A 20,481-nucleotide genomic window follows, 5' to 3' on the forward strand; every position below is an offset into this window, starting at 1 on the left:
CTAGCTCATCCTTGAGGGTTTCGGACAGGCCTAGGTGTAACTGGAATCTTCTGGCTGCATCATTTCAACCTGTATCAGCTGCCCACCTACGGAACTCTCTGGCGTAGTCTTCCACTGCTCGTCTGCCTTGCACAAGGGAATGAAGAGCTGATTCGGCAGTGCCAGTTTTCTGCGGGTTGTCATATAACACTGCCATGGCTTCAAAGAGTGTGGTGACTGAGTTTACCACCTCATCCCTCTTTTCAAGTAAGTTATGAGCCCAGGATTGTGGTTCATCAGATAGGAGGGAAATGATGAACCCCACTCGGACAGTCTCTAGTGCGAAAGTCCTAGGTTGCAGGGCGAAGTAAAGTTCGCAGGCATTTTGAAGGCCCTGAACCTTCCCTGGAGAAGCGTTCTGGAATGAGGACTCTGGGTTTTGTGGGAGGCAGTAACACAGCAGGTGGAGCAGCAGCAGTTTAACTGGAGGGTGCTGTTGCAGAGGCAGGGCTTGTGGCTGGGTCGGATTTGGCGGGAGCAATTCAAATAGTGAGGGTATGGAGACGTCCCTCGAGCTGGAAGTATCCATCTTACAGGTTTTTGAAGACTTCTGTTAAGGCTAAATCTATTGGCACAGTACTTCCAGCACAGAAGCACCTCTCTTGGCCTCAGACATAATGGCTGACTGATACTGTCGCATACAAGGTGCTGGAGGCCAATGGAGAGAGGGCTTCCTTTGCAGCTAAGTTCTGGACTCCCCTGAAGGTGAGACAGGAGGAGTTGGGCACAAAGTAGCACAGGTCATCTCTGAAGTTGCTTGCAGATAGCTCAGAAATGCTGCTGTTGTGATGAACAGAGTCTGCAGGTAGATGGCACCTGTGAGGTGAGACAGGTCTGTAAAGTCACTGAGATAATGGAATAGCCAACACAAACCGAGATCAGAACCAGGTTGTCAGGAAGATCCTCCTCACGGACGTCCGAGCGGCGAAAGTCCCAGTTTCAGGAGCGTTACCGCGATCAGCGGTGCGTGCGTGCGCGTGCACGTGCGCGCGGGAGCGCGCACGCGGGTGCGCGCGCGGTCGTTTGACGCAAATTGGCGCCAATAGCGCTATTTAAACTGGAGCCATGCTTCAGTGCTTTGCTGCCTGATCAACAGCGTTCCTGTGCTTCCTGGTGATCCGTATCTGAACCTGAACCTGTACCTGTACCTGTACCTGTATCCTGATCCGTATCGAACCCGGCTTGTTCCCGACTCTGCTGTTTGCTGCCTGCCCCCCGACTTTGGCTTTGTACCCGACTACTCTTCTGGATTCCGTTTCTGTACCTGATCTGCTCGCCTGTGCCTGACCTGGACTGTTACACCATCCGTCAACTGTAAGTTGCTTGCTGTTGTACTACAGGACACCTCCCAGTCCTCCGCAATATTTGGCTGTACTCCTTCTGCGTTTGTAGCCTTCTACCTCTGGCTGCAGACTACTGGACTCTTCCACTTCTGCTTATCCATTGCACCTGCATCCGTTGTTGGACTACAATACCCCTCCGTTGTTTGTCACTTCCTGCAATCACTTGTATGCCGTTGCTGGACTACAGGAACCCTTCTGCTGTCTGCTGAACCTTATCTCACCGTTGCCTGCATTCTGACACCGGACTACAATACACCTCCTCCTTCAACGGTCTTCTGCCTCTACCACCTGCTATCCAGTCAGGCACTTGTGCCCCTCTGTGCTCCTGAGCCCCTGTCACCACTACCAGGGTCTCTCGAGTCAGAGGTCTACGAGAGGCCACTCCCTGCACTCCGGGCTCTGCTTAAAGGTACGTGACAGTATCAGGCAGCCATGTCTGAGCCCACGCAGGGAGATTCGGCCATGGATGATTTATGCCGTCATCTTGCTGGACTTACCCAGGCTGTTAAATCTCTACAAGAAGGCTATTCTCGGTTGGAAGAGCGTGTCCAGGTCTTATCTACCACAGGCCCTACCGTGTCGGGAACTTCTTCTGCGCCATCAGTGGTTATGTTGCCCCCTGAACCCAAGGTCCCAACCCCGGAGAGGTTTTCGGGAAATCGCAGCAAGTATAGAGCTTTTCGCAATGCCTGTGAACTGTTTTTTACACTTCAACCCAGAACTTTCTCTCTAGAATCCACTAAGGTGGGTTTTGTTATCTCCCACCTACTGGATGAGCCCCAGGCTTGGGCCCACCGCCTTTTGGAGCAAAAAGAAACCTGCCTTAATAACCTGAATACCTTTTTTCAAGCCATGGGTTTGCTCTATGAGGATCCTCAACAGGCGGCCACAGCGGAAGCAGCTTTATATTCTCTTCAGCAAGGCCGCAGAGCGGCAGAGGACTATGCGTCTGAATTTCGGCGCTGGAGTTCCGATACTACCTGGAACGATGCTGCTCTGCGATACCAGTTTCGCATGGGACTCTCTGAACCTCTAAAGGATGAATTGGCCCGGGTGGGTGTCCCAGCAACTCTTGAAGCCCTTATCAACCTCTCCATCCAGATAGACAGACGCTTGAGAGAACGGAGAGCAGAACGTACTGCCGGGCCGTCCCGACCAGTCTGGATGTTACCCCGTGTACCTAATCCCCCTGCACATCCTGCTGCTGACACGCCTGAACCCATGCAACTGGGCTTACTTAGACCAACGCTCACCACCGAGGAACGACAACGCCGGCAGCTCAACAATCTGTGTCTTTACTGTGGGGAACCCGGACATTACGTGAGATCCTGTCCTGCCAAATTCCGTAAGCATTCTCCTGTATTTTCTCCTGTTTTACCTGCTGTGCCTAGTAATGCTACTCACCTGGCTGTTCCCGTCTCTCTTCAGCTACCCGGAGGGAACATTCAAGTCCCCGCAATAGTTGATTCTGGAGCGTGCAGTGGATTTATGGACTTATCGTTTGCCCAAAAATGTCAAGTGCCCTTACGGCCCAGGGTGAAGGGGTTGTCTGTACACCTTGCCGATGGGTCAGCTATCAAATCAGGACCGGTGACACAGGAGACATGTCCTTTGACTGCTACTATTTCCGGTAACCATCAGGAACAACTCTGCCTGGACATTATTGAATCTCCCCTTTTCCCTATCATACTGGGTATGCCCTGGCTCCGGGCACACAACCCGCAAATAGACTGGTCCACCGGAAACATTTACTTTTTCTCTCCCTACTGTCGTCAACACTGCTTCCAAGAATCAATTAAGGTCTCACCCCATTTAATGTGTATGGAGACCGACGTTGAGACGCGCCAGCACGTTCCTGAGGCCTACCATGACTTCTTGGACGTGTTCAGCAAGAAGAGGGCAGAAACACTTCCCCCTCATAGACCCTACGATTGCCCAATTGAGATCCTTCCCGGAGCCGAAATCCCTTTCGGGAGAATATTTCCCTTAACAGAAGTGGAATTGGAGACTCTCAGGACTTACATTGATGACAATTTGAAAAAGGGGTTCATACGTCCTTCTACGTCCCCAGCTGGGGCAGGAATCTTTTTTGTAGAAAAGAAGGACCATTCTCTCCGCCCTTGTGTTGACTACCGGGACTTAAATAAAGTTACAGTCAAGAACCGGTACCCATTGCCTTTGGTACCCGAATTATTCCAGCGCCTTGGATCAGCTAGTATCTTCACAAAACTGGATCTGCGCGGAGCCTATAATTTGGTCCGTATCCGAAGTGGGGACGAATGGAAGACTGCCTTCCGCACCCGCTTCGGACACTTTGAATATCTCGTAATGCCCTTTGGGCTGTGCAACGCTCCTGCGACTTTCCAGCATTTTGTGAATGATATCTTTAGAGATTTTCTCGACCTGTTTGTTATAGTATACCTGGACGACATCTTAATTTTCTCCCCCTCTCTGCCAGCTCACAGGGAACACGTTAAGAAGGTTCTCACTCGGCTTCGCCAACGCGGCTTGTACGCAAAACCTGAGAAGTGCGAGTTTGAACGTCGCAGCATTCAGTTTTTGGGGCTGATTATTTCGGTGGATGGAATCAAGATGGATCCGCAAAAAGTTTCGGCCATCCTGGATTGGCCAGCCCCTACTGATAAGAGAGGAATTCAACGCTTTGTGGGGTTCGCGAATTTTTATCGAAAATTCATCAAGGGATTTTCTACAATCATCGCTCCAATCACCAGATTAACGAGACAAGGTATCAAGTTCCAGTGGACTCCGGAGGCACAAGCCGCATTTTCTTCCCTTAAAGAACAATTTGTGTCAGCATCTGTCCTGAAGCATCCTAATTCTGCGCTACCCTACATCCTTGAGGTGGATGCATCCGAAGTTGCAGTGGGAGCAGTCCTTTCTCAGAGACAGGGCCCCAAGGCCTTATTGCATCCGGTGGCGTTCTTCTCACGTAAGTTGTCTGAAGCGGAAAGGAATTATGATGTCGGGGACAGGGAACTACTTGCTATCAAAGCTGCACTGGAGGAATGGCGCTATCTCCTGGAGGGAGCAGCTCATCCCATTCTGGTATACACTGACCACAAGAACTTAGAGTATTTAAAGACTGCTAAGAGGCTGAAGCCGCGTCAGGCCAGATGGGCACTTTTCTTTACAAGATTTTCCTTCCACATTACCTATAGGCCCGGATCGAAAAACACCAAACCCGACGCGCTATCCCGGATGTTCAGCGAACCCGAAGTTCTTCAACCCACAGACACCATCCTTGCGCCCGGAAATTTCCTTATGCTCCAGGAAGATCTTCTATCCCAACTTAAGCAGGCTTCATCTTCAGCTTCACATCCCTCAAACACCACCTTACTCTCTAGCAATGACTTGTTATGGCATGAAAATAAGATCTACGTGCCCCAACAACTACGGGTTGCTGTTCTTAAGTCTTGCCACGACCACAAGCTGGCCGGTCATTTTGGGGTACACAAGACCGCCGAACTTCTCCAACGTACCTTCTGGTGGCCTCAGCTGCTAAGAGACTGTAAACTTTATGTAGAATCTTGCATTACCTGTACCCAGAACAAGAGTAGCAAGGCCAAAGCCTGGGGGTTGCTGAAACCACTCCCCATCCCGGAGAGACCTTGGAAAATGATTTCCATAGACTTTATTGTAGAACTACCACCGTCAGAAGGCTTTACCACTATCCTTGTGGTGGTTGACAGATTGTCCAAGATGGCTCACTTTCTGCCCATGAAGGGTACACCTTCTGCCCCTGAGACCGCAAGGATCTTCATTAAGGAGATTGTAAGACTCCACGGTATACCTGCGAACATTGTTTCCGATCGTGGAGTACAATTTACATCAAAATTTTGGAGAGCTTTATGTAAATCCTTGAAAATTGATCTCTCGTTTTCTTCTGCCTATTATCCCCAGACCAACGGCCAGACCGAACGAACAAACCAGACCCTTGAACAATATTTGCGTTGTTATTCTTCTTTTTCGCAAGACGATTGGGTATCCCTTTTACCACTTGCCGAGTTTGCCTACAATAACTCTGTTCATTCTGCAACTAATCAATCTCCCTTTTTTGCGAACTATGGCTTTCACCCTCAGTTCTTATCAGCCAATATCCCAGAATGCACGGTTCCAGCAGCTCAAGAAACTTTGAACTTTTTCTGCACCAATAACAAGTTGCTTCAAGAAACGATGGCAAGAACCCAAGAGCGCAACAAAGCAGTTTTTGACAGAAAGAGGAGAGGGGAGCTCGATCTAAAACCCGGAGATTTGGTTTGGTTATCTACTCTGAATCTAAAATTAACATGCCCATCTAGAAAACTGGGCCCAAAATTTGTGGGTCCTTTCCCAATCACCAGGAAAATTAATAATGTGGCTTATGAACTGAAATTACCAGAATCGCTGCGTATTCACCCGGTGTTTCATGTGTCCCTCTTAAGACCTTCAATCCAGGATCCCTTCACTGATCGGAACGTGGGCCCTCCTGAACCTGTGCTTATTAATGGTGAAGAAGAGTTTGAAGTAGAAGCAATTTTGGATTGCAGAAAGAGACGCAACCAGGTCCAGTATCTGGTAAAGTGGAAGGGGTATGGTCCTGAAGAGAACTCCTGGGAACCAGAGACTGGCATCCACGCCAAGAGGTTGGTTCTGGCATTTAAAAGATCTCACCCAGGTAGGATGTCCCAGTTGGGCATCCGGAGGCTGCCCATTGGGGGGGGGCAATGTCAGGAAGATCCTCCTCACGGACGTCCGAGCGGCGAAAGTCGCAGAAGATCTTTTACCCAGTTTCAGGAGCGTTACCGCTCCTGCGCGCGCGGTCGTTTGACGCAAATTGGCGCCAATAGCGCTATTTAAACTGGAGCCATGCTTCAGTGCTTTGCTGCCTGATCAACAGCGTTCCTGTGCTTCCTGGTGATCCGTATCTGAACCTGAACCTGTACCTGTACCTGTACCTGTACCTGTACCTGTATCCTGATCCGAACCCGGCTTGTTCCCGACTCTGCTGTTTGCTGCCTGCCCCCCGACTTTGGCTTTGTACCCGACTACTCTTCTGGATTCCGTTTCTGTACCTGATCTGCTCGCCTGTGCCTGACCTGGACTGTTACACCATCCGTCAACTGTAAGTTGCTTGCTGTTGTACTACAGGACACCTCCCAGTCCTCCGCAATATTTGGCTGTACTCCTTCTGCGTTTGTAGCCTTCTACCTCTGGCTGCAGACTACTGGACTCTTCCACTTCCGCTTATCCATTGCACCTGCATCCGTTGTTGGACTACAATACCCCTCCGTTGTTTGTCACTTCCTGCAATCACTTGTATGCCGTTGCTGGACTACAGGAACCCTTCTGCTGTCTGCTGAACCTTATCTCACCGTTGCCTGCATTCTGACACCAGACTACAATACACCTCCTTCAACGGTCTTCTGCCTCTACCACCTGCTATCCAGTCAGGCACTTGTGCCCCTCTGTGCTCCTGAGCCCCTGTCACCACTACCAGGGTCTCTCGAGTCAGAGGTCTACGAGAGGCCACTCCCTGCACTCCGGGCTCTGCTTAAAGGTACGTGACACAGGTTTAAAGCAGAGCAAACGAAGTCAGGTGGAAGCCGGGTCAAACTCAAGAAGCAGGCAGAGGGTCTCCTTGACACGCGTCGGGGTCAGGGACTGGAGATAGGCAGGCAGGTCAGGAACAAGCCGGGTCAGAAACTAAGGAACACAGGAACCAGGAATCACAGGAACACAGGTAACAAGCTGAGATCAGTCAGCAACTTCAAGCACTGATACACTTCCTTATAAAGGCCCATGTGATGTGCTGCTGGGGACACTGGGTCCTAGAGCCCTTCTCAGGCTGTTGGTGCATTGACTTTTGTAATTAGTATAAGATAGATTTTGAAACTGTCCTTTGCTTTTACTTTTCTTCTTGTTTAATGCACACCTTAGTGCCAAACCCTGTACCCACAAAGGATCAATGCCAAGTCTTGAGACATTGAATCATAAAAGTATAAATTAGAATGCTCATAAATAGTGTAAAGTCCAGAAGTCTCCTAAAATTATTTTCAATCATCATCAATATCTGACTAGCATCACCAACATCTGACCATCATTACCAACATCTGACCAATGACCACATAACTTTCACATTTTGTATTATAAATACTCCTGTAGATTATCCAATAAATTGAGACAATTCCTGTATACACGTGTCTGATCTCCTATACTGCAATATTTGTCTTTTCAATAGGTCTCTTTAAAGAACCGTGGACAGCTAAGCTGTACCCGTACTTCCAAAGAAATCCACAACATAAGAACTCTTATATTGCAGAGTAGGGGCATTTTGATTTGCTTAAAAACCTGACAGGGTCTCTTTAACACTTATATAAAGAATTTATGCACAAATGTGTGTGCTGGAGTATTGCGGCATGTCTTGTTCTTTTTTTTTTTCAATTTTCCAGGTTTTATTGAATGTACATAGGCATACAGAACAGAGCTTAACACAACATAACAGATCAATCATCAGCCCTCGCAGGGGCCACACCCCCCTTACAGGTAGAGCATATTTAAAGCCAGATACCAGCCACCCAAGGACCCAGCACAAATTCCGGTCTCTCCACCGAACCGACTACATCCTTCAATGGCCAATCTCCCCCCTCTTAACCTATTAGGGGACTTAAATCCCCCTAGCTTTGATTATGTATTAAATACACTTCTATTGGTCCTTCCACGGGAGGCCTAGTACCCTGGTATGGCTATGTGCATATCCTGGTACAGACCTAACCTGCATAACTCACTCCTAGATTAAAACTCTTGATATGGCACATGTGATGTTAGTCTCTCGACTAGCTCTGTCTGCTCAAACTGGAAAGGCGGAGGGGGGGTAGGCAAGCCCTAAATGATATGTCTTGTTCTTTAAGACAGCACAATTAAGAGTAAGCCATTATTACTCTCTTATTTTTTTGAAAAAATAGTTGCCTTTGGGCTTTCAAATTCATGATAACTGTCAGCAAAAAAAAATATCTAACATTATGTTAAACAATTTCAAGCAATATTCTATACTTATGACTTTATACTTATGACAATGGTATTCCTTAGTTTTGTTACACAGAATCTAACAATTATGGTTCACATTTGCTGAATTGTTACCCAAATCTACAAAAAACACGGCCAGCGCATGGCTAGTTTTGCAATCTCCAGCAGAGAGGAGATTTTCAAAGAGGATTTTCAGCCTCTTTATCTAAAGAAGCCGAGATTTATTTAATCTCACCTCGGAAGAAGAGTTCAGTGCAGTTATTTCCTGTTCGTCTTATTTAATATTGTTTTCATAAATCTTCATCTATTTCCAATCATCCTGAATGATCCAACCTCTTAGCTTATGTGTATCGCGTTAAGGAATGAACACATCAGCGGAAGGTTGAATTATCCCCAGTCTCCTCGGGTGACTGTTCCTTGTACCTAGCTATTCTGTTGTTGTTGTTCAGATGAGTTGAAAATGGAAGGAACGTCTAGAATGAGATGCCAGAGATGAATAATAGAGAACATTATAGGCAGAACGGCTTTTGTTGTGATTGGATTTAACAATGCTGCAGATAAAATTAAAGCAATTTCATCAAAATGGTATCTGCCTTATAAATTATAGGAAGATATTGTCAGTGTAATGCTGGACTCAGTTATTTTAAGTTAATCCTTCTGTTACAAGCCAAGGTGATCCTGGGTAAATGGTACCATACTAGCCATTAAAGTGTATGGGAAATCAAAATCTACTTTTCATTAGGTTTAGTGTCATGTCTCATTGTGTACAATTTCCTTAAAGCGTAACTCCACTTTTCTTGAGAAAAAAAAATCCCATCTGGCTGGTCGATGTGCATTGCAAGGATTACACCAATCTTTGTTTCAGATTCCTACTTTTTGTTATTCTGAAGAAATCCATGTGTGTTTGTCTGTGCCTCTGTACTTAGGGGGTCTAATGGGAGTGGTTTCATAATTAACTGTCAGGTGTGCAGCTGCAGGGCACTAATGAGGAAATCTGCTTGGCCTGCATCCCTTTAGATGTGCTCCTATTGAAAAAATCTCTCCAAAAATGAAATTTTTAATGCAGGGGATGCCTGAAATCTGACTTATATCTTAGGCAGACTTCTGGGAAAACTGGTGAGCCAATCACACAAGCAGGAAATTATGTTTCTGGGGAGTGGTCACACTCTGTGTACAGAACAACTCAGCCATATTGCAATGCATTCCCAAAAAATTACAGTGGCTGCAGATTGAAAAGGAAAGATGATTTTTAACAACATTTAATTACAATATGATTAGTGTTGCAATTATATGTGCTATATTATTTTTTCTTTATTTGATTTTTTTCCCCCCTTTAAGCAAATAATGTTTGGTGAATCTGTTGCAAAGCTTCTTGTCATGAGATTCTGCCAGTACTGACAGCACTGACAACTCTAAACAACATTGTCAGTTGTTGTGTGCTCTCCTCCAGTTGGCTGTTGTGCTGCCAATCAGGTCTGGCAAATAGGCTGGCCAATGGCCTGCATGGCAAGCAAATAATGCTGCTGCTAATTTTGGAAAAGTTGCTTTGTGTCGCCAGCCTGCAACAGGAAGTGCTATTACTGGCAGGATCCCTAGGTAATAATCGTTGCAATAAATTCAAGAAAAACGATTTGCTTGAGGCTAGGTTCACACTTGTGTGTTGTGGGAATGCACACAAAATCATGTATGTTCTTACAATGCACTATACAGCCCTTTTGCAGACTCACAGTGGTGCCTTTAATTCTTAATGCAACCCCCATACACCTTGCTAACATGAGCATTTTCATTTTGTGAACAGAGCCAAGACAATTGTATGCAGTGGGTCATGATGTCAAACATATGGAAACATAAAATTAATGGCATAGCCTACTTTATGAGTTACAGTAGATGACCCATGCAGACAAAGAGCCCCAGTATATATAATGTCCTGTGCCTGTACAGTAGTGTGATATAATTGACACACCTGTTGGCCTTTGTTGGCAACCTGAAGCCTGCCCGATATACTCCTATATTATTTACCTTTGGTTGTCCCTAATAGCTTCTAGGACCCTTGTCTGCTGACCTCCTTCTGAAAATACTAGATACCTAACTGCTTTTGAATTACTACTAATACTTTCTGAGTTGTTAGCCCAGAATGAGAGTGCATCCACTAAAATTATAGCTCATGATGGATTCCATGAGAATTTTCGAAAAAAAGTGGGACTCTTGGACTCCATCTTACTAGTCCGGTACAATACCTGGCTTTAAGGACATCGATCAATACCTAGGCTGTAAACATAGCTTGGACCGTATGGCCGGCTCTTTTCTACATACCTTTGACAGCAGTACGAGGTCATTGACTTAAACGACCCAAAGCTACTACTCTTATTGAGATTAATAGATATCTAGGCTAACCGAATTATGTATGCACCACAATACAAACTCCAGAAGCAGTATGTTACATCCTTTGTTCTTTTTGTTAATTTTATTAGTTTGTTTGTTTTAATGTTGAATTTTTTAATCTAAAAGTGGTGTTGCCACCAAAAAATAAAAAAAATGTTTAAAATTCTTAAATAAATAAATAAATAAATAAATAATTGGGAAAAAAAAATTACTCACCTCTAAATACCTGTTGCTAGGGGGTCCCTCGTAGTCTGCCTCCTTCCTTGCCCGCGCTGGTGACATCACTTCCCCTCGTGCCGCACAGTCACCTGGGACCTGTCACGTGTCCCAGGTGACTGCGCGGCGTATCACAGCACCCTGCGCCACAGTACAAATGACGGCGCGGCGAGCGGAGCGGGGAATGAGGGGGGGCTTCGTCCCCCCACATCACTGGACCCTGGGACAGGTAAGTGTCCAATTATTAAAAGTCAGCAGCTGCAGTATTTGTAGCTGCTGACTTTTAATTATTTTTTTTTTTTTTAGGGGGTACCCCACGTTAAGCTTGGCATGGTAAAGAATGCATTTGACTGCTGCACTTACTATATCAGTGGTGTCGACAATGCACCACAGATTCCTTTGCACTTTATATCATACAATACTCAGCTTAATGTGAATCTTGGAGCTATCTGACGCATAGGTTTTGTATTATTGTAACTATAATGTATTCTTTCACTGTATTCATATGCACTTTTCAATAAAAGTTGATAAACAAAAAATAAATTATAACTCATGATCTGCATACCTGTTCCAGGCCAGCAATTCAGAATTATCAATAGGAGGTCAGCAATGGCAGCACTTGTATGTCTATCATGACAAGTTTCCTTTAAAAATACTTCTGTTGTAAGATATTTGTGTATACGCTTAACAATTGCTTTAGTTATTTTTAAATTGTTCTTTGTAGGTAGGTGTAATCTATTCTTATATAAAAGGAAACCATTTCTGACAAAAATAAGAGGGATGCCATTGTTGAATGCCTTCTAAAATTTTTAGCTGCCTTACTGAATTGATGATTATATGCTTTTCATTCTTCAAAGTGTTTTGAAAAGTGTTTCAAAAGGCGTTTTACGTTTTAGAGTAAGGAAAGGGTTAAACATGTAGGCAAGTGCCTACATTATACTGTGTTAGGCATTCTTGTGTAGTATACTTTTAATAACCTTTCCCTTGTGTGTGCAAGTCTCTTTCTTTTAAGAGGCCATATATACTGGGGAAGTCAACCTCGTGAGGAAAGTCCACTCTAGGAATCAACTAAGGACCAGCACAGTTAGGGCGGCACAGTGGTGTAGTGGTTAGTACTCTCACCTAGCAGTAAAAAGGGTCACTGGTTTGAATCCCAACCATGACACTACCTGCCTGGAGTTTGCATGTTCTCCCTGTGCCTGTGTGGGTTTCCTCCCACACTCCAAAGACATGCAGGTAGGTTAATTGGCTTCTGTCCCAAATTGGCCCTAGTATATGAATGGGGACCTTGGATTGTGGGCTCCTTGAGGGTGGGGACCGATGTGAGTGTGCAATGTACAGGGATAGGGACAATTGTAGACACTCACTCAGGTTGAACTGGATGGACTGGTGTCTTTATTCAACCTTACTAACTATGTAACTATGACCAGTGTGATATGTTGTCTGTTCTTGCAGCACCCTCAAATAGGACCTGGTTTTGGACAATGTTGGAATGAACTCTAATGTAATGATCTTTCTACAAAAGATATGGGTAGCACCGATACCACAGCACCAGATATACATCACACTCGAAAAATAGCACAGCAAAGTTTTTGTTTGTACTGTAAAGCCATGTGAAAGAGGAGAAATGTTTGTCACTACTGTTCAGTAAAGACAAGTTTTCATTTAAGCAGTTATCTGATATTTATTCATTAGAGGTGAAGTATATGTGCAGTGTAAAAATCTGTAGTTATGGTACATGCAGAAGAATCAGGGAGTGAAGCGTTAAGCCATAATTATCCCTCTTGGTTGGACTGGGAACAAATGAGAAATTACAGATAACTTCTATGGTATGCAGGGTATAGGGCAGTGATGGTGAAACTTGGCACCTCAAATGTTTTGGAACTACATTTCCCATGATGCTCAACTATACTGCACAGTGCATGAGCATCATGAGAAATGTAGTTCCAAAGCATCTGGGGTGCCAAGGTTTACCATCACTGGTATAGGGTATGAGAGTATACAGAGAAGGACAACTGTCACTGGCAGGTGATGGAGGCTCTAGCAGTGAGGGGGCAGTTTAGTACTTTCTGCATCTCCCTAAGCAGCAGTTCATGTGGTGAAATGCCGCATTGAAAAAGTATGGTGACTTCTCCCTGAGTCCATGAGTGGAACACCTGAATGGTGTTGAAAAGTGAGTCAGTATAAGCTGGTGAGGTATGGTGAGTGCTCAGTGCCACTTTCTCACAAAAACTGCTAAATCAGGTTTCAGGATGGGTAAGACCTGAACACTGGCAGGGAATAGAGATGCTGTCCTTCTACAGGTTTGACAAATGTGTAAGTGTAACATTGCCTCTGACCCAAAGATAACACTACTCCATCCTGGAGTTATGTAAAGATAAGGCTCATGGCTAATATCTTTCCTCAGGTGCCCATAAGGGGTGACCCCCCCCCCAACACCTGCCAGATGATTTTTGGTTGTCTGTTTCTGGTTTGTGAGATTTCCTTTAACTTCCTGTCCTGAAGACATAATAGGAAATTAGGGGAAATCTCCAAATTGAGCAAATTGAGGCAAATTCCCATCTTAGACAGTGCCACCAAAACAGGTGTCCCCATTGAAAGGTTCACCTTCATCTACTGTTTTAGTGCCAACTCATTTTTTTCTGTGATAGTGTTCACCAAGATAAATATAGTAGGTAAATCCGCAGATAGCAAAAAAAAAAAAAAAAAAACTGACGTTCGTATCCCTTATTCAAAACTAAAAAATTGATTTGGGGTATATATGCACTTTATGTCCATGACATAGAAGAAGCAGTTGAAGTCACAACACCTTATCTGATTGCCTAATCTGGATCAGTGAATTGCAATGGGTTGAATTCAGAAGATACAGAAGATCAGCATCAATAAGCATTTGTAAAAGGAGAAGTCAGAAATCACAGCCTCTTTATTTCTCTCAGGTGATATTTTCTTTTTTTTCTATTTTCGCAAGTTCCCTTTTTAGTGATTTTAAACCCTTATATGTACCCAGTGAAGTCACTAGCCTCAGGTGATACACGGAGATTAAGCAAATCCTCCTTCATTATTTGTTCCTGCTTATCTGCAGCCCTCTCTCCTCTACAGCCTCTTAAAGCAAACTGTTTACACAGCATTTCTGATCATCCGAAGGCAAGGGATGGGGATCTGATATAACACATTGCATCGTATAAAGAGGAGAGCTGAGTGTAATCTGAGACCTGAGTAGAGAGAAAGGATACAATCCCTCCACACAGTCTCATAGGAAAACATGCAAAGCTGAGGCTGTCAATCACCCTCTGTGTGCTGGAGGGGGGGAGCAGGGCCACCCCCATATTTCTTTTGTGTTAGCATAACCTGTGAGAAGTGACTCATGCAGGTAGCAGAGGGGATGAGAGAGTAGATAAAAAAACACATTATGTGCTTTAGATTGAGGCTAAAATACACTATAGGGGGATATGCTTTGTTCATTTTTCATTGCAGAGGTTTACATTCACTTTATATTGCCACTGATTTCTCCCTAAGTTTGGCCTTGTTGTACTTTTCTCTTCTACTACTAGGTGGCCGGGCACTTGGTGGTACTAGATATGAGAAGGACAACTCAAGGTCAGGTTATGGGTATATGGGGTATCTCAGCCAATGGGCAGGGGTTTTCTTGAATCCCTTTTCCTGCTGGGAGAGAAAATATATATATATATATATTCGGGTGGCGTCAGGTGATCTGTGTTCTGTGTCACCCGGACTGCCGTATGGGTGGACGTGTGTCATCTGCCCCGGGCTGCTAGGCCGGAGATTTGGCCTATCCCAGGGGCATCTGGCTGCCAGGCTGTGTGAGGGCCTATCCAGAAGTAAAAAGGCAGCGCAGGGTTGGGACTGTGGCTAGCAGTCCAATCAAAATTGATGATTCAGCCGGTCGGAGAACCTGTCATGGTCAGAGGCAGAAGGGAAGTTGTCACCACTAAGGGACCGTCCACCTTTACCAGGGACCACAGTGAGTAACTAAAGCAAGTACCTGAGCAGTATTCTCGCCGAACGGGCACGGTGGAAAATCAGGAAATTTAAGGTCAGCAGGGTTGAAGCTTGAAAGGTAGCAGGGTGAAGCTTCAGAGGTATCTGAAGTGCCAAGCTAGGCACCCAGCAGGGAAGCGTGGGTGACGCTTGAGGGAGATAGTACCACAAAAGCCTTGAGGAGCTCACAGGATTCAGAGTTAGTGAATCGGAGGGTCTGGTGAGAGACCAGGAGCTCAAGGGGCTGAAGAACTACAAGTAGAGGTTGTAGTAAAGCTGAGAGAACTGTTATGTTTGAATTAGGAACTGTTAAGTACTGTAGCCATAAGGGACAGAAAACCTGCACGTACAGAAGTGGCACCTTGTTGGGGCTTTTCCCTGTACGGCTGTCCTCCTATTGAAGTCTCGGAGTCTGCCTATTGAAATTGCAACTATTTAAGGGTGTCCTGGCCCTAACCTTCTTTCCCTTGCAAAATATAAAAAGACTGTTAAAATAAATAAAAATAAATAAAAACCTCTTTTGCATCCAAGAAGTGTCTGGCGCCCAATGACTTTTACCACCTTTTCACCCACTATGCCTCACCACCCCCTACATATTGAAGGATGTCAGTGGTCGCCTCACACAGATATACTGTGGCAGAATGGCATGTACAGGCAAGCTAACATATGTGTACTTTGACCTTTAAGAGGCGGCCTGCGGGCACACGTACACCGCATCCACGGCAAGCTCCGTTAGTCGGGTTGCGGGTCCCACGGACTCGATATCCACAGGGATACCCGCGATCGTCTCACAGAGAGGAAAAATGGGGAGATGCTAATGTAAACAAGCCTCTCCCCGTTCGGCCTAGTGGCAGTGTTACTGATCTCTGCTCCCTTTGATCGGGAGCAGAGATCAGTGACGTGTCACACGTAGCCACACACCCCCCACAGTTCGAAACACTCCCCAGAACTCACAACCACTTAACTTCTCCCTAGTGGTTAACCCCTTTACTGCCAGTGTCATTTGCACAGGAATGTCCAGTGTGTCCGCCATAATGTCGCAGTCATGATAAAAATTTGCTGATCACCCATTACTAGTAAAGAAAAATTATTAATAAAAATGCCATAAAATTATCCCCTATTTTGTAAACGCTATAACTTTTGCGCAAACCCAAAAAACACTTATTGCAATTTTTTTTACCAAAAATATGTAGAAGAATACGTATCGGCGTAAACTGAGGAAAAAAAATGTTTTTTTTATATATTTGTGGGGGATATTTATTATAGCAAAATGTAAAAAATAATGCGTTTTTTTCAAAATTGCTGCTATTTATTGTTTATAGCGCAAAAAGGTGATCAAATACCACCAAAATAAAGCTCTATTTGTGGGAAAAAAAGGATGTCAATTTTGTTTGGGAGCCACATCGCACTAATGTGCAATTGTCAGTTAAAGCGGTACAGTGGCAAATGACAAAAAGTGCTCTGGTCTTTGACCAGCAAAATGGTCCGGGACTTAAGTGCTTAAAGTCATGTTAAAACAATTTCCCACATGTATGGTGCTGCTAGTGCCATAAAACAAGATCAGTCCATCTAATATTATATATAATTAATTGTGATGAATATAACATTAGATAAACTGATCTCCACTTTGGAGATTCTGTAAACGAAAATTTGGAAGAATAATATATTATGGTTAATTAAGTAATAATTTTTTTTTTATATAGTATAATACTAGAAGACATTGAGAGACAAAGAAAAATATCTGCATCCATCTGACATTTAGAAAATGTATAGGATGCAGATTCTTATTCTTTTCTTAGCATCTGTTTTGCAGACTAAGAAACGCTCCATGGAACACCATTATAGACGAGTTCTGGTAGGTTATAAATGGTACTGTTCGGGTTATACTTGGGATTACCTCTGGGGAGTTCTGTAAAGGAGAATTATCTGACCATTTCCTTTTGGTTTCCTTGTCCCATTGTATTGTGGCTTTTTGTGAACTTTTAAATTAAACTCATGGTACTGTGCTTTTTTGTGTCTGACATATATAATATTATCAAGGGGCCTCTCAAGTAAGCCTACACGGTTTATTTGTTTTATAAAATATCACTTGAAAATACAAAAGTGCGTGCCTGTTAAAGGGGGTAGGATGAGACTTCCTCCAGGTCTTCACTGTCCACTTGTTCATTTATCAGGACTTTTATCTAAAAGGCCAACGTCACACATTACAATATGGTTGTACAATTTTATTTATGATAACTATACGTGCTTTGATTTATTTATCAGTTGATAAGCCATAACTTCCATTGAAATTGATTTAACCTCAATTTCAGTTCATGAGCCAGAATGGAATAATATAGATCGTTTTGATTGTACTATTAATTTAAATCTGATCAAATGGGTTGGCGGCAGCTATAAATTAATTATTCCTATTGGAAGAGATTAGAAAAAAAATAGAAAATATATCAAAGCATACAGAAAAATTAAAGGAAAAATAAACTGCGCTTGACAAAAACGAAAAATAAAATTAATCTATAAAGAAGGCAGCAGCAATAAGTGAGATACACACACCTAACAGCAATAAGGAAATACAGAAAGCTGCGCCAACACAAAAAATATTCTATACATTAACTACCCAAAATACAAAATATAAGAAAAATATAATAAAAATGATAAATAATTAGTATATTCCAAACTTATAAAAAATGATGACAATTAATATGAATCCATAATTAACCACTTTCAGACCGGACCATTTTGCTGGTAAATGACCAGAGGTCTTTTTACAATTTGGCACTGCGCTGCTTTAACTGGTAATTGCGCGGTCATGCAATGTTGTACCCAAACAAAATTTGCGTCCTTTTCTTCCCACAAATAGAGCTTTCTTTTGATGGTATTTGATTGCCTCTGCGATTTTTTTTTTTTGCGATATAAACGTAAAAAGACCACAAATTTTGAAAAAAAATGATATTTTCTACTTTTTGTTATTAGAAAAATCCAATAAACTCAATTTTAGTCATACATTTAGGCCAAAATGTATTCAGCCACATGTCTTTGGTAAAAAAAAAGTCAATAATTGTATATTTATTGGTTTGCGCAAAAGTTGTCACATCTACAAACTAAGGTACGTTTTCTGGAATTTACGCAGCTTTTAGTTTACGACTGCCTATCTCATTTCTTGAGGTGCTAAAATGGCAGGGCAGTACAAAACCCCCCCAAATGACCCCATTTTGGAAAGTAGACACCCTAAGGAAATTGATAAGTGGCATGTTGAGCCCATTGAATATTTTATTTTTTTGCCTCAAGCGATTGAATAATGACAAAAAATTTTTTTTTTTTTTTTTTTACACAAAGTTGTCACTAAATGATATATTGCTCACACATGCTATGGGCATATGTGAAATGACACCCCAAAATAAATTCTGCTGCTTCTCCTGAGTACGGGGATACCACATATGTGGGACTTTTTGAGAGCCTAGCCGCGTACGGGGCCCCGAAAACCAAGCACCGCCTTCAGGCTTTCTAAGGGCGTAAATTTTTGATTTCACTTCTCACTACCTATTACAGTTTTGAAGGCCATAAAATGCCAAGATGGCACAAAACCCCCACAAATGACCCCATTTTAGAAAGTAGACACCCCAAGCTATTTGCTGAGAGGCATTTTGAGTCCATGGAATATTTTATATTTTGCCACAAGTTGCGGGAAAATTACAAACTTTAATTTTTTTTTATTTTTTTTTCACAAAGTTGTCACTAAATGATATATTGCTCACACATGCTATGGGCATATGTGAAATGACACCCCAAAATAAATTCTGCTGCTTCTCCTGAGTACGGGGATACCACATATGTGGGACTTTTTGGGAGCCTAGCCACGTACGGGGCCCCGAAAACCAAGAACCGCCTTCAGGTTTTCTAAGGGCGTAAATATTTGACTTCACTCCTCACTACCTATTACAGTTTTGAAGGCCATAAAATGCCAAGATGGCACAAAACCCCCACAAATGACCCCATTTTAGAAAGTAGACACCCCAAGCTATTTGCTGAGAGGCATGTTGAGTCCATGGAATATTTTATATTTTGCCACAAGTTGCGGGAAAATTACAAACTTTTTTTTTTTTTTTTTTTTTTCACAAAGTTGTCACTAAATGATATATTGCTCACGCATGCCATGGGCATATGTGAAATGACACCCCAAAATAAATTCTGCTGCTTCTCCTGAGTACGGGGATACCACATATGTGGGACTTTTTGGGAGCCTAGCCGCGTACGGGGCCCCGAAAACCAAGCACCGCCTTCAGGCTTTCTAAGGGCGTTACAGTTTTGAAGGCCATAAAATGCCAAGATGGCACAAACCCCCCCCCAAATGACCCCATTTTGGAAAGTAGACACCCCTAAATTTAGGGGTACACTAGTGAGACTAGGTAATAAATGGCGGGTGCCCTGAAACTATAAAAAAAATAACTAACCAACCAGCGTCAACTGTAACAGTTATATGGTGATCACTGGTGAAAGGGTTAACTAGGGGGCAATCAGGGGGCTTTATGCGGTAGTATATGGGGGTCCCTGGCGCTATAAAAAGCTGCGGCGAACCTAAATACCTACCTGCCTAACTAGCGTCACCTGTGACACTAATACAGTGATCAGAAAAACGATCGCTTATTAGGCTGGGTTCACACTGGAGCGATGTGGGAACGCCACGAATGCGCGGCGGGTTCCCGCATCACATGCCTCCCGGCGGCAGTTCACACTGCCCTATGCGGACTGCTGGGAGTGTCAGTGAAATGTTAATGACACCCCCAGATCAGTTCGCATATCGCAGTGCGATCTGCAAACTCGGATCGCATGGTGTGAACACCCATGCGATCCGATTCTGGTGCGGACCAAAAAAAGGGTCCCGTGCGAGTTTGCGGCGGGTGCGACACGAATTCAGCCATACTATCTGTATGGCTGAACTCGAATCGCACAGAGATCGGATGTGATTTGCACTGCAGTGCGGTGCGAATCACATCCGTTCTCATAAACCGCTGCAATGTGAACCCAGCCTTAGTGACACTGGCGACGGGGGTGATCACGGGGTTAAACCTTTATTGGGGGGGTTAGGGGGGTACCTTAGAACTAAAGGGGGCTAACCCTAACTGCCCTAACAGTTATTACAGTCACAAATGACACCCGCCGGGTGATCAGGGGGTTAAACCTTTATTAGGTAATAAATGGCGGGTGCCCTGAAACTATAAAAAAATAACTAACCAACCAGCGTCACCTGTAACAGTTATATGGTGATCACTGGTGAAAGGGTTAACTAGGGGGAAATCAGGGGGCTTTATGCGGTAGTATATGGGGGTCCCTGGCGCTATAAAAAGCTGCGGCGAACCTAAATACCTACCTGCCTAACTAGCGTCACCTGTGACACTAATACAGCGATCAGAAAAATGATCGCTTATTAGGCTGGGTTCACACTGGAGCGATGCGGGAACGCCATGAATCCGCGGGGGGTTCC

This window comes from Lithobates pipiens, unplaced genomic scaffold, assembly GCF_037356315.1.
Source record: "Lithobates pipiens isolate NorthernLeopardFrog02 unplaced genomic scaffold, aLitPip1_a1.2 Scaffold_23, whole genome shotgun sequence".
NCBI classification, from domain to species: Eukaryota; Metazoa; Chordata; class Amphibia; order Anura; family Ranidae; genus Lithobates; species Lithobates pipiens.